The sequence below is a fragment of the Taudactylus pleione genome, unplaced genomic scaffold, assembly GCF_031769625.1.
Source record: "Taudactylus pleione unplaced genomic scaffold, aTauple2 ptg001123l, whole genome shotgun sequence".
Taxonomy (NCBI): Eukaryota; Metazoa; Chordata; class Amphibia; order Anura; family Myobatrachidae; genus Taudactylus; species Taudactylus pleione.
In genome coordinates, this window is record NW_028285524.1 from 634,137 (window position 1) to 645,264 (window position 11,128).

The 11,128-nt window shown below is 46.3% G+C and overlaps 1 long non-coding RNA gene across 1 annotated transcript in view; it reads right to left on the reverse strand.

Moving 5' to 3' along the window:
• LOC148453624 (uncharacterized) overlaps positions 1 to 10,144 on the reverse strand; it is a 31,062-nt gene extending 20,918 nt beyond the window's left edge. Inside the window, exons 1-2 of the long non-coding RNA XR_015874885.1 lie at positions 10,113 to 10,144; positions 1,525 to 1,572 (exon numbers count right to left, since the gene is read on the reverse strand). This is a non-coding gene — a long non-coding RNA (uncharacterized LOC148453624). The remainder of the gene's footprint in view (positions 1 to 1,524; positions 1,573 to 10,112) is intronic.
• Positions 10,145 to 11,128: the final 984 nt, after the last annotated feature.

Consider the following 11,128-nt stretch of genomic DNA (forward strand, 5'->3'; position numbering starts at 1 on the left):
GTCAGAGAAAAGATAAGGATAAATTCCATCCCATCATGGTACCATAATAATCTATGGTATTTAGTGTTCCCTCTAGCTCCGGCGGCAGGCAGGGCGCCGGAGCTAGAGAGGGCAATGTTGTGCGCGCGACGAAGGCGCGCGCGTCCGAAAAGGGGGTGTGGTTACGAAAAGGGGGCGTGTCTATAAGACGCGTCCCCTTTTCGTCATACTTGGGGGCGTGCCCGGCGCTTACGGACATGCCGGGCAGTCCCCAAGCGCTGCAGAAAGGGAGAATAGACGTCGGGCGCATGCGCCCGGCGTCTATTCTCCGGCGGTGACCGGGTCACCGCATGTTTGTCCACCCGCGGGACACTGCGTCCCGCGGGTGAGAACGGCTCCCGCAGGCTGTTAGGGCAGGGTGCTTTTTGCCCTCCTCCTGGAGGGCAGGGTGCTTTTTGCCCTCCAGAAGGAGGGCAGGGCGCCGCGCCCCGCTAAAACAGCCTAGCGGGAACGCTAGGTATTCTAATGGTGCATACACACGGTCAGATGTGTCAAATGAACAATTAAACGATTTTACCAATGATTTGAACGATTTCTGACTGCATTAAAATGAATGGAATCGTCCAAATCTGACTGCAAAGACATCAGATGTCAGATATCGTTATCTGACAAGCGGGAACGCGCATCGTTCATCTGACCAACATGTCAGATATGTCAGATTTTCCTTCAGATATGAACGATTTTTAAAATCGTTATTGTACAGATCTGAAGGAAGATCTGACTGTGTGTATGCACCTTAACCCTATATTAGTCTTCTTTTGCATCCTGAAGATAGTGCATTAAAGCACTGAAACGAACTGTGAGTGGAGTGGTTCTTTATGGATGAGTGCTGCACCTATGACATACTTATTGGATTTTATGTGAAGGCACCGTCTGCAGTTAAAGGTTTGGTATTTGAAGCGCCAGACCACGATATATATAAAGATACAGTCAAATCCTGCATACTCAATAATCAAATGAATGATGGGTGCTCAGTCATAGGTGATAAATGAAAAAGTCCGGTATGCACTAAAAACAAGTAGTGTGTGTTATTGTTTAACTGTGATTTGCCCCGTGATGAATATGCCAGTGGCCACCGAAGCGGCCGTCGGGCTATCTATATATCATGATCAATTGCTGTTGTATCGGCTCCAGGCAGATGAAGTCCGTTAAGTATTAACTGGTATTTTCTGCATGTAGCACTTTGATTTGTGACTGAAGAATCATACTGGAGGCTGTTTTATGAGCATGCATTATATATAAATTACATTTTGGCATAGTTATTTGAAGTGCTGTTTTTTTTCAGTGCATACCGGCACTCTCTCTAATTCTATACTTCACCCCGCTGCTCTCATTATGTCATGTCTCCAACATGAGGATGTATGCAGGTATTGACTGCAGCACTCAGGGTTTCTCAAAAGAATAAAACAGCAGCCTTTGGTATGTCAACGTTTCAATGTTTAAACCAACATTTTCATCAGAAATAAAGAATAAGTGTGTATTCACCATTTATATGTGCTCCCCTTCACCATGCTCAGCCTCCTGCCGGGGGTCCTGTCAATAGGATAGAGCAGCCATAAAGAAAAATATAATATCAAAAAGTATAGTATGTAGTATACACCATATGAGGAAAGCAACACATATTCATGTCACTATCATTGATGTCAATGAGGGAATAGTCCCAGAAGAAACATATTGGCCAGAAGTATGTATGGGGACCGAACCAGGAGACTGCATCCATAGGCACCTCTCTCTGGTCTGCAACCCAGCCGTCCAAGCCAGTCTAACTGTCACAGAAAACATGAGTACGAAATACTTACATTTAGGCCCCAAGGAGCGACAACATCGAGTTTAAAATTCACTGTGCCTCCCGTCTAAGCAGCATCTTGCCCAGATCACCCCTATGTTTAAGTGGAGGGATGTGGTCTATCATTCTGTATTTTAGCGATGTAAGGGGATGATTATATTCTAGAAAGTGGCTTGCCACCGGTTGTTCACTAACACCAGTGCTGCCCGGATGGCTGATCTGTGGACCGCCATCCTTTCCTTTAATTTTCCTGTCCGGTCATAAAATAATAATAATAATAATAATAATAATAATAAAATACATAAAATAGAAATATAAAATTATTATTAACATAACATTGTGCTTAGCTGCCATCCTTTAGATGAATGAAGTGGTGCTGTACACACTTGTATTTCTATGGTCTGCACCACTTCTGATGGCAGACACCAGCCATGGGGAGGTGGAATATGCACACATGATGAGGTAGCAGAGGTACTAGATGGGGAAAGAAGCATAGGGACAAATGGAGATGGTTGCAGAGGTACAGATGACAAAGGGGGCAGAGACATAGCAGGGGGAAGTATCAGAGGCACAGATAGAGGAGGACAGAAGGAAAATGTGGCAAAGGATGGGAAACAGGAATGAGGCATACCTGTAAGGGGAGGGGCAGAGGCACAGCATATAACGGTGGCAGAGGCACACATTGGTGGCGGTTTAGGGGAACACGTGGGGTGGGTAGGTGGAGAGGCACAGGTGAGGAACGTCTGAGTGCCTCTATTTAGCCCAGCGAGGGGAAGTAGGGGGCGGAGGAGAAAGGAGGAGCTGTGGGGGACCTTGGGGTGGGGCATCATGCAGAGTAGTCGGGAGAGGAAAGTGAAACTCAGCCGGACAGTGAGACTAAAGTCCCCTGCAAGAGTGGGGGAGGAGAGCACACACCACCAATGCCCCCATCTAAAATCTGGCTGGGTCTAATGATCAAAACTGAGGGGCCACTGGTGCTAACGATCCCAGCCCAAGCGGCTTCTGACTCACAGACAGAGACATGTGGCTGTGAGCGAGAGGCAGGCTGCAGCTGCGATCATCAGCACCAGCAGCCCATCTGTCAGATCTGTGCCCTGGCGCTTCCTTTACTTTCCTTTATGGGAGTGTTTAGATCCCCTTCAATATATGTACTTGGAAGTAGCGTTCCCGCTAGGCTGTTTTAGCGGGGCGCGGCGCCCTGCCCTCCTTCTGGAAGGCAAAAAGCGCCCTGCCCTCCAGAAGGAGGGCAAAAAGCGCCCTGCCCTAACAGCCTGCCGGAGCCGTCTTCACCCGCGGGTCGCAGTGTCCCGCGGGTGAAGAAATTTGCGGTGACCCGGTCACCGCCGGAGAATAGACGCCGGGCGTATGCGCCCAGCATCTATTCTCTCTGTCTGCAGGGCTTGGGGGCTGCCCGGCGTGTCCGTAAGTGCCGGGCACGCCCCCAAGAGTGACGAAAAGGGGACGCGTCTTATAGACACGCCCCCTTTTTGATGACCACGCCCCCTTCTCGCTCCGGCCCTGCGTCACGCCGGAGCTAGAGTGAACACTATGGAAGTGACGTGGATTGAGTGCAGTAAGGAATGACATTGGACAGTAACTAATGTCAGGGTACAAATAATGAAAGGGATCTATCCACTACCCTTCCTTTATACCCCTCAGCTCCATCTGCCGCCCAGCTCATCTGTCAGCGTGGCCTCCCAGCACAACCGGCTGACTGACGTATGCTGCGTATACGCGCAGCAATTTAAATGAACGATTTGAACAATAACGATATCGTTCATATCGTTATCGATCATTTTTTGCCTACCAACGATCAGCGATGTGCGGGCACGTATGGACGATAGCGATACCGTCCATCGGCCATGCATGCTGGCCAACCTGCTCGATATCGAGCAGGTTACTATAGGGACCTCGCTATAGTCATTGGTGTGCTGGATGATCGATATCGATCATCCAGTACACCAGGACGATCAGCCAGCGATATCGTTATCGCTGGCTGATCGGTCCGTGTGTACGGAGCTTTGTAGAGCACTTTCCGGCCCACTTAGCTCCGCCCACCTCATTTGTCAGCCCGCCCCTCAGCCCCGCAGGATGACTGCAGACTGTAATATATGCCTGGCCTCACACTTTAGCCTGCCGTGTGTAATTTAATGTGGTCCGGCCCCACTGCAGGCTGCCTCGGCTCACCGGGAATCTTCCTGCTGACTCCAACAGCCAATCCACCCCTGGCAGAAGACACGCAAATGCAGAAGGTCAATGCAGCGATCTTTAGCATCTGTGAGATATGGCAGCAAAAGACCCACCAGAGTGCCCATTAACACTACGACACCAGACACAGCGCCTCACCTGGGCTCTTGACGTACAGTCAGGTGAATAAATATTGGGACATTGACAGAATTTTCATATTTTGGCCTCTATTCACCACCACAATGGCTTTGAAATGAAACAAACAAGATGTGCTTTAACTGCAGACTTTCAGATTTAATTTGAGGGTAATTACATCCAAATCAGGTGAATGGTGTAGGAATTACAACGGTTCTATATGTGCCTCCCACTTTTTAAGGGGACAAAAGTAATGGGACAAACTAAACAATCCTAAATCTAACTTTCACTTTTAATACTTTGTTGCAAATCCTTTGCAGGCAATTACTGCCTGAAGTCTGGAACGCATAGACATCACCAGACGATGGGTTTCATCCCTGGTGATGGTCTGTCAGGCCTCTACTGCAAATGTCTTCAGTTCCTGCTTGTTCTTGGGGCATTTTACCTTCAGTTTTGTCTTCATCAAGTGAAATGCATGCTCAATCGGATTCAGGTCAGGGGATTGACTTGGCCATTGCATAACATTCCACTTTTTAGCCTTAAAAAACTCTTTGGTTGCTTTTGCAGTATGCTTCGGGTCATTGTCCATCTGCACTGTGAAGAGACGTCCAATGAGTTCTGAAGCATTTGACTGAATATGAGCATATAATAATGCCCGAAACACTTCAGAATTCATTCTGCTGCTTTTGGCAGCAGTCACATCATCAATAAATACAAGGGAACCAGTTCCATTGGCAGCCATACATGCCCACGCCATGACACTACCACCACCATGCTTCACTGATGAGGTGGTATGTTTTGGATCATGAGCAGTTCCTTTCCTTCTCCATACTCTTCTCTTCCCATCACTCTGGTACAAGTTGATCTTTGTCTCATCTGTCCATAGGATGTTGTTCCAGAACTGTAATGGCTTTTTTAGATGTTGTTTGGCAAACTCTAATCTGGTCTTCCTGTTTTTGTGGCTCACCAATGGTTTACATCTTGTGGTGAACCCTCTATATTCACACTTGTGAAGTCTTTTCTTGATTGTTGACTTTGACACATATACACCTACCTCCTGGAGAGTGTTCTTGATTTGGCTAACTGTTGTGAAGGGGTTTTTCTTCACCAGGGAAATAATTATTTTGTCATCCACCACAGTTGTTTTCCGTGGTCTTCCGGGTCTTTTGGTGTTGCTGAGCTCTCCGGTGCGTTCTTTCTTTTTAAGAATGTTCTAAACAGTTGATTTGGCCACACCTAATGTTTTTGCTATCTCTCTGATGGGTTTGTTTTGATTTTTCAGCCTAATGATGGCTTGCTTCACTGATAGTGACAGCTCTTTGGATCTCATATTGAGAGTCCACAGCAACTGATTCCAAATGCAAGTGTCACATCTAGAATCAACTCCAGACCTTAATTGATAATGAAATAATGAGGGAATAGCCCACACCTGTCTATGAAATAGCTTTTGAGTTGATAGTCCCATTACTTTTGGCCCCTTAAAAAGTGGGAGGCACATATAGAAACCGTTGTAATGCCTACACCGTTCACATGATTTGGATGTAATTACCCTCAAATTAAATCTGAAAGTCTGCAGTTAAAGCACATTTTGTTTGTTTCATTTCAAAGCCATTGTGGTGGTGAATAGAGGCCAAAATATGAAAATTCTGTCAATGTCCCAATATTTATCCACCTGACTGTAGCTAATTTGACACTGGAGTACTGGCAACATGTGGTGTGGTCCGGTGAGTCACGGTTCCAGTTGTTTCGGGCTGATAGTAGGGTTCAGAAATGGCGCAAACAACATGAGGCCATGGACCCCAGTTGTCAACAAGGTACCGTCTAGGTTGGTGGTGGTTTCATAATGATGTGGGGTGTGTTCATCTAGCATGGGTTGGGGCCACCTGAAAATGTCACTGACCGTTAACCTCTACGTTGCATAGCTTTATGACCATCTGCAGCCCTTCATGGATTTCATGCACCCCCACAATGATGGAATATTCCAGCAGGATAATGCACCGTGTCATCGGTCCCAAGTCGTCTAGTATTGGTTCGAGGAGCATTCTGGAGAGATTTGACAAATGGTGTGGCCACCATGTTCTCCCAACATGAAATCAAATCTAGCATTTATGGGACGTGGTGGAGAGGTTCATTCCTGCATCTACAAATATCAGGGAGTTGTGGGAAGCTATCCAGACAGCATGGGTCACATCTCTCCAGAAGTCTTCCGTCCACTTGTGAAATCGATGTCATGTCGAGTTGCTGCACTTCACCAGTCTAGAGGGCTTTCTACACGATACTAGGCATCTATCCCATGAGTTTTAGCACTTTTTGTCAGCAGGGATTTATTACAGACATTGCTGCTGCAAGGGAGATCTGTCTCAGGAGATGTCAGATGCTGTTAGCTCTGTCACATGTAATCTAGCAATTCTAACAGTAGGAAAGACCAGACAGAGGCTCCCAGACTAAGCATATGTACATAAGGTAAACTTTCTAAGGCTGCACAATAGAGCTGGCCCTAGCCAATTTGGTGCCCTAGGCAAAATTTTGACTGGTCTCCCTATCAAATAATCCCACCACCAATCTAAGGCCCCTATTTATCAATGAAGTATAACCCCTTTAGCGCTTGCTAAAGGGGTTATGCCATCTTTTCTAGAGAAAACAGTTATAATCAAAGATTACCGCTGTTTGTCATTATAGCTCTCGCTATCTTTTATATATACACACATTTACATATATACATATACAATATATATATATATATATATATATATATATATATTAGTAACAAAAGTCAGGTGGCACTCAGAGTCTCAGTAAATCCATGGTTGCATGGTTGTACAGTGGGGTAAGTGCATATTGTTTTATGTGTTTATATGCCTTGTTGTATGTGTTTCACTTTGTTATGTTGTCCTGAGGAAGGGGTGGATCACCTCGAAACGTCGACCATTGACCATTAAATCCCTCTGGTGAGGGTATTGGATTTACTGAGACTCTGAGTGCCGCCTGACTTTTGTTACTATTACATTTTGGGGGTGCTGTCCTCCATGGAGGGCACCAGAGCAAGTATTGGGCTTCTTGCCCTATGACACGGATAGTGGGAGTGCCGGTGCGCAGTATTGTATGTATGTATGTATGTATATACTATACGGACAGAGGTCGGCGCCACAAAATATAAACGGCAAGGGTGCACATCCAGAGACCAAAGCTGACCCCAAACGCAGAGAAGCGCAGCACTCCATGAACTTCAAGGAAATGACCACAGCACAATGCATAATTTTACGAACATTAAGCGCCGTATTCAATCAGAGGCGAAATCGGCCGTTTTCGCCTTCGTTTGCGAATCGGCCGATTTGTGAAAAACTGCGAAAAACTGACATTTTTCACCTAAAAACTGGAGAAACCTTTTCTCCAGCCTAGGGCAGGCGAAAAAATTTACAAAATCCCTATTTTTGGGTAAAAATGTGGGGATTTCTTACAGAACCCTTTGGACAGCCCCCCTAATGATAATTTAGCGAAAACATATTTCATAAATTGCGTACTTTGTCAAAAATCAGGCGCTGAAATTTCAGTCTAAATTTTTTTTCCCCGTAAAAAATGTGTTTAACGTATCGGGTCTGGTATTTCGGAGGGCCATAAGGCTGCGCCAAGTGTTTTAAACATCGCACGTGGCTGGCGCAGGTGGTTCTTTAAAACCACTAAAAAACCACCTGTGCCGGCAACGTACGATGTTTAAAACACTTGGCGTATCTTTATGTCCCTTCAAAATACCAGTCCCAATACATTAAATGCATTTTTCACAAAAAATAAATAAATTTCAGCTGTCATTTTTCGCCAAAGCACGCAATTTATGTAAAAATGTTTTGCCAAAGTATCATTGGGGGGGCTGTCCAAAGGGCTCTGTAAGAAATCCCCACATTTTTACACAAAAATAGGGATTTTGCCCATTTTCCACCTTTTTAAAAATGAAGGAAAGTTTTCTCCATTTTTACATGATGGCGATAATATCGCCGAAAAATCGGGTGATTGAATACGGCCCTATGCCTTGTGCCGTGGTTATTTCCTTGAAGTCCACAGAGTGCTGCAATTACTTCATTTGAGATAGATGAGAGAGAGATCTCTATCTATATATATATATATATATATATCTATTTGAGATATATCTATTTGAGATACATTATATATATATATAGATATATATATATAATATGCAAATGGCCCGGCACTCTGCAAACCCTAGTCAGGGTATATACCTTGCTCCAGGTGCCCTCAGATGGTAGAGATCACTCCCCTCAATGAAGTCGACAATGGATCAGCGGCACTCAGGAGTCTTTAAAAGTTAGTGAAGAAAAGGTGTCTTTATTTCAACGTTTCGGGGTCAAGTGACCCCGTCTTCAGGAACACACACAGGTTCCTAAAGACGGGGTCACTTAACCCCCGAAACGTCGAAATAAAGACACCTTTTCTTCACTAACTTTTAAAGACTCCTGAGTGCCGCTGATCCATTGTCAACATATATATATATTATAAATATCTATAGATATATATCTATATATATCCCCAAAAAAACAAAGATATCATAGATATGTTTGTGTGTGTGTATGTATATCTATCTATATATAGATAGATATAAATACACACACACACACATATCTATGACATTGTTGTTTTTTTGGGGGGATATATATATATATATATATATATATATATATGACAGCTCAGCCCCCCTCTCTGCCAACATTGCCTGCCTACGCAGGTTACACTTACTTTTTGATGCAGGTAATGCTGCTGGGCAAGGGCTGGGCGCTGGGCAATGCGGGTGGAGCGCCGGCGGTTAGTCTGGGAGCAGAGCCGTGAGGTCACACATGGCTCTGCTCCGCAAAGGCACATGGGAAGAGTGGCCGTGACTGGGCACGCGCAGCATACCCTCCGCGGCCATCTTCTCTCCTACTGCAGCCAATAGCCAGAATGAGCTTCTATGCAGACGCTCATTCTTCTGACCTGGCTCACAGTCAGTCACCTGACTGGCTGACTACCGTACTGTAGTGCCCGATCGGAGCTGCAACGGGAGGGGGTGAGGCAGCGTCGCGAAGGGTGTGGGGGCAGCATCAGAGCCCTGGAATGCCTCCCCGCCCAAGGCGTTTCAGTCGCCCTAGGCATTTGCTTAGTATGCCTAGGGCCGGCTCAGTATTTGTGGGAAGGTACATAAAGCAGTTCATATTCTCTGTAGAGCAATCACAGTAAAATGCACTGACAGGTAGCCACTAGCCAGGGCAGGAGGAGACATCATCTGCAGGTTATGAGGAGACAGGCGCTAACACACACAGGACGCTGCATGGCATCTGACGTCACACCACTGTGCCAGTGCTCTGATTGGCTAGTGAGTGTCATCACGTGATGCAGTAGTAGCAGGGAAGGAGACAGGCGTCTCCGTTGTTATGGTGACCAGGCGCAGGTATGGCGGAGAAGAAGAAGTTTAGTGGAGCTCCCTTCGGCAGCCAGGAGGCCAGGTACAAATGTCCAGCCCAGGACGCACAGGCTGCGGGAATATAATGCTTTTGGGACAGTGGGAAACTAAAGCAAACAGAGACATAACAGCACACCTTGGTGTATGAGAAGGTCTATAATGTTACAGCCTAACTTTCTTTAATGTATCGTTAAGTCAGGGGCGTATCTACATCCAGCGCTATCACACACACACAGCAGCTGGCTGGTTAGTTCTTCTATCATGTATGTGAAACAATGTAGCTGCAGCATGACAGGACACGCTGTCCTGGAGCTGAGCAGCCTAAGCCCGTCCTCCCTCCTCCCTGACTGCTCTGTGTATCGTGTGTGTACTGCTGCTGCGGGGATCACTGATTTAGAGCAGACAGGCAAGAGGCAGCGTCTGCTCTTAGTCACAGGCAGCAGCTTCTATAGCACAAATCCTCCTCCCCAACGCATAAAATTGGCTGGCAGCAAAGTGTTAAACACATAAATTACATACAGTACTTGAAGTTGTCTCTGTCTCTGTCCTCTCTGTCACCCGTCCACTACACCCCACGCTGATTGGATAAGGTCCAATGGTGGGGGTGGGACAAACTTTAAATGACAGGCTACTGGACAAATGATTGCCTGTATAGTGGTGAGTGGACTTGTGCTGTGTGTACACAGGAAGGGAAGTAGAAAGGAATTATGCGTTCCACCTGCACATGGATTCTACTTCCCTATGCTGAGTCTGCATGCTGCATCTGGTTAGACAAGCAACCTGCCAGCCAGGGAGCCCAGCAGCCAGCACCAGCCAGGGAGCCCAGCAGCCCGCTTACCAGTGACAGGGCCCAGCAGTCTTCCAGCCCACCAGAGACCTGCCAGCAATCTGCAACCCAAGTAAGTGGAGTGGGTAGCCAATGATAGCTTTGTCCTTATAGGGCGGTATTCAATTGTTACGCCCCTCGCAGCCCCAGCGGGTTGCGAGCTGAAATGTGCGAAAAGTGACCTGTTTGGGCACCCAAACATCACTTTTCGCGGTCGCGCCCAGCACTTTGGTCAGGGGAAGCTGCTTTACACGGCTAAACCTGAACACTTTGGGCGCGATCAGCGCGAAAAACTGCAACAATTGAAAAGCGCCCTGCGATCTCCTGTCACTTTAGACGGGAGATTGGGAGCACTATAACAATTGAATACCACCCATAGTGTAGTAAGGGGGATGAGCAGGAGGGTAACGGGGTAAGAAGTTTGTGCAGTAGTTAATTTCCTGTGTGCCTGTTATTCATAGCAGCCCCAGATAGCTTCATAAAGAGTTTTTTAGTTCTTTTAAAACTGATTAATTTTGTTTTTATTTGCAAATATTTAAGTTATAATTAGAAAGTATAATTATTCCTATAAAAAGGAGGGGAGCGGGAGGGGGGGCGCAGGTCCTTTACTTTGCCAGGGGTGCTCGGACCCCTAGATACACCCCTGCGTTAAGTAGATGGCTGAAATGAGCCCAAGGTATTTTAAAGGGGAGATAGACAATCATTTATA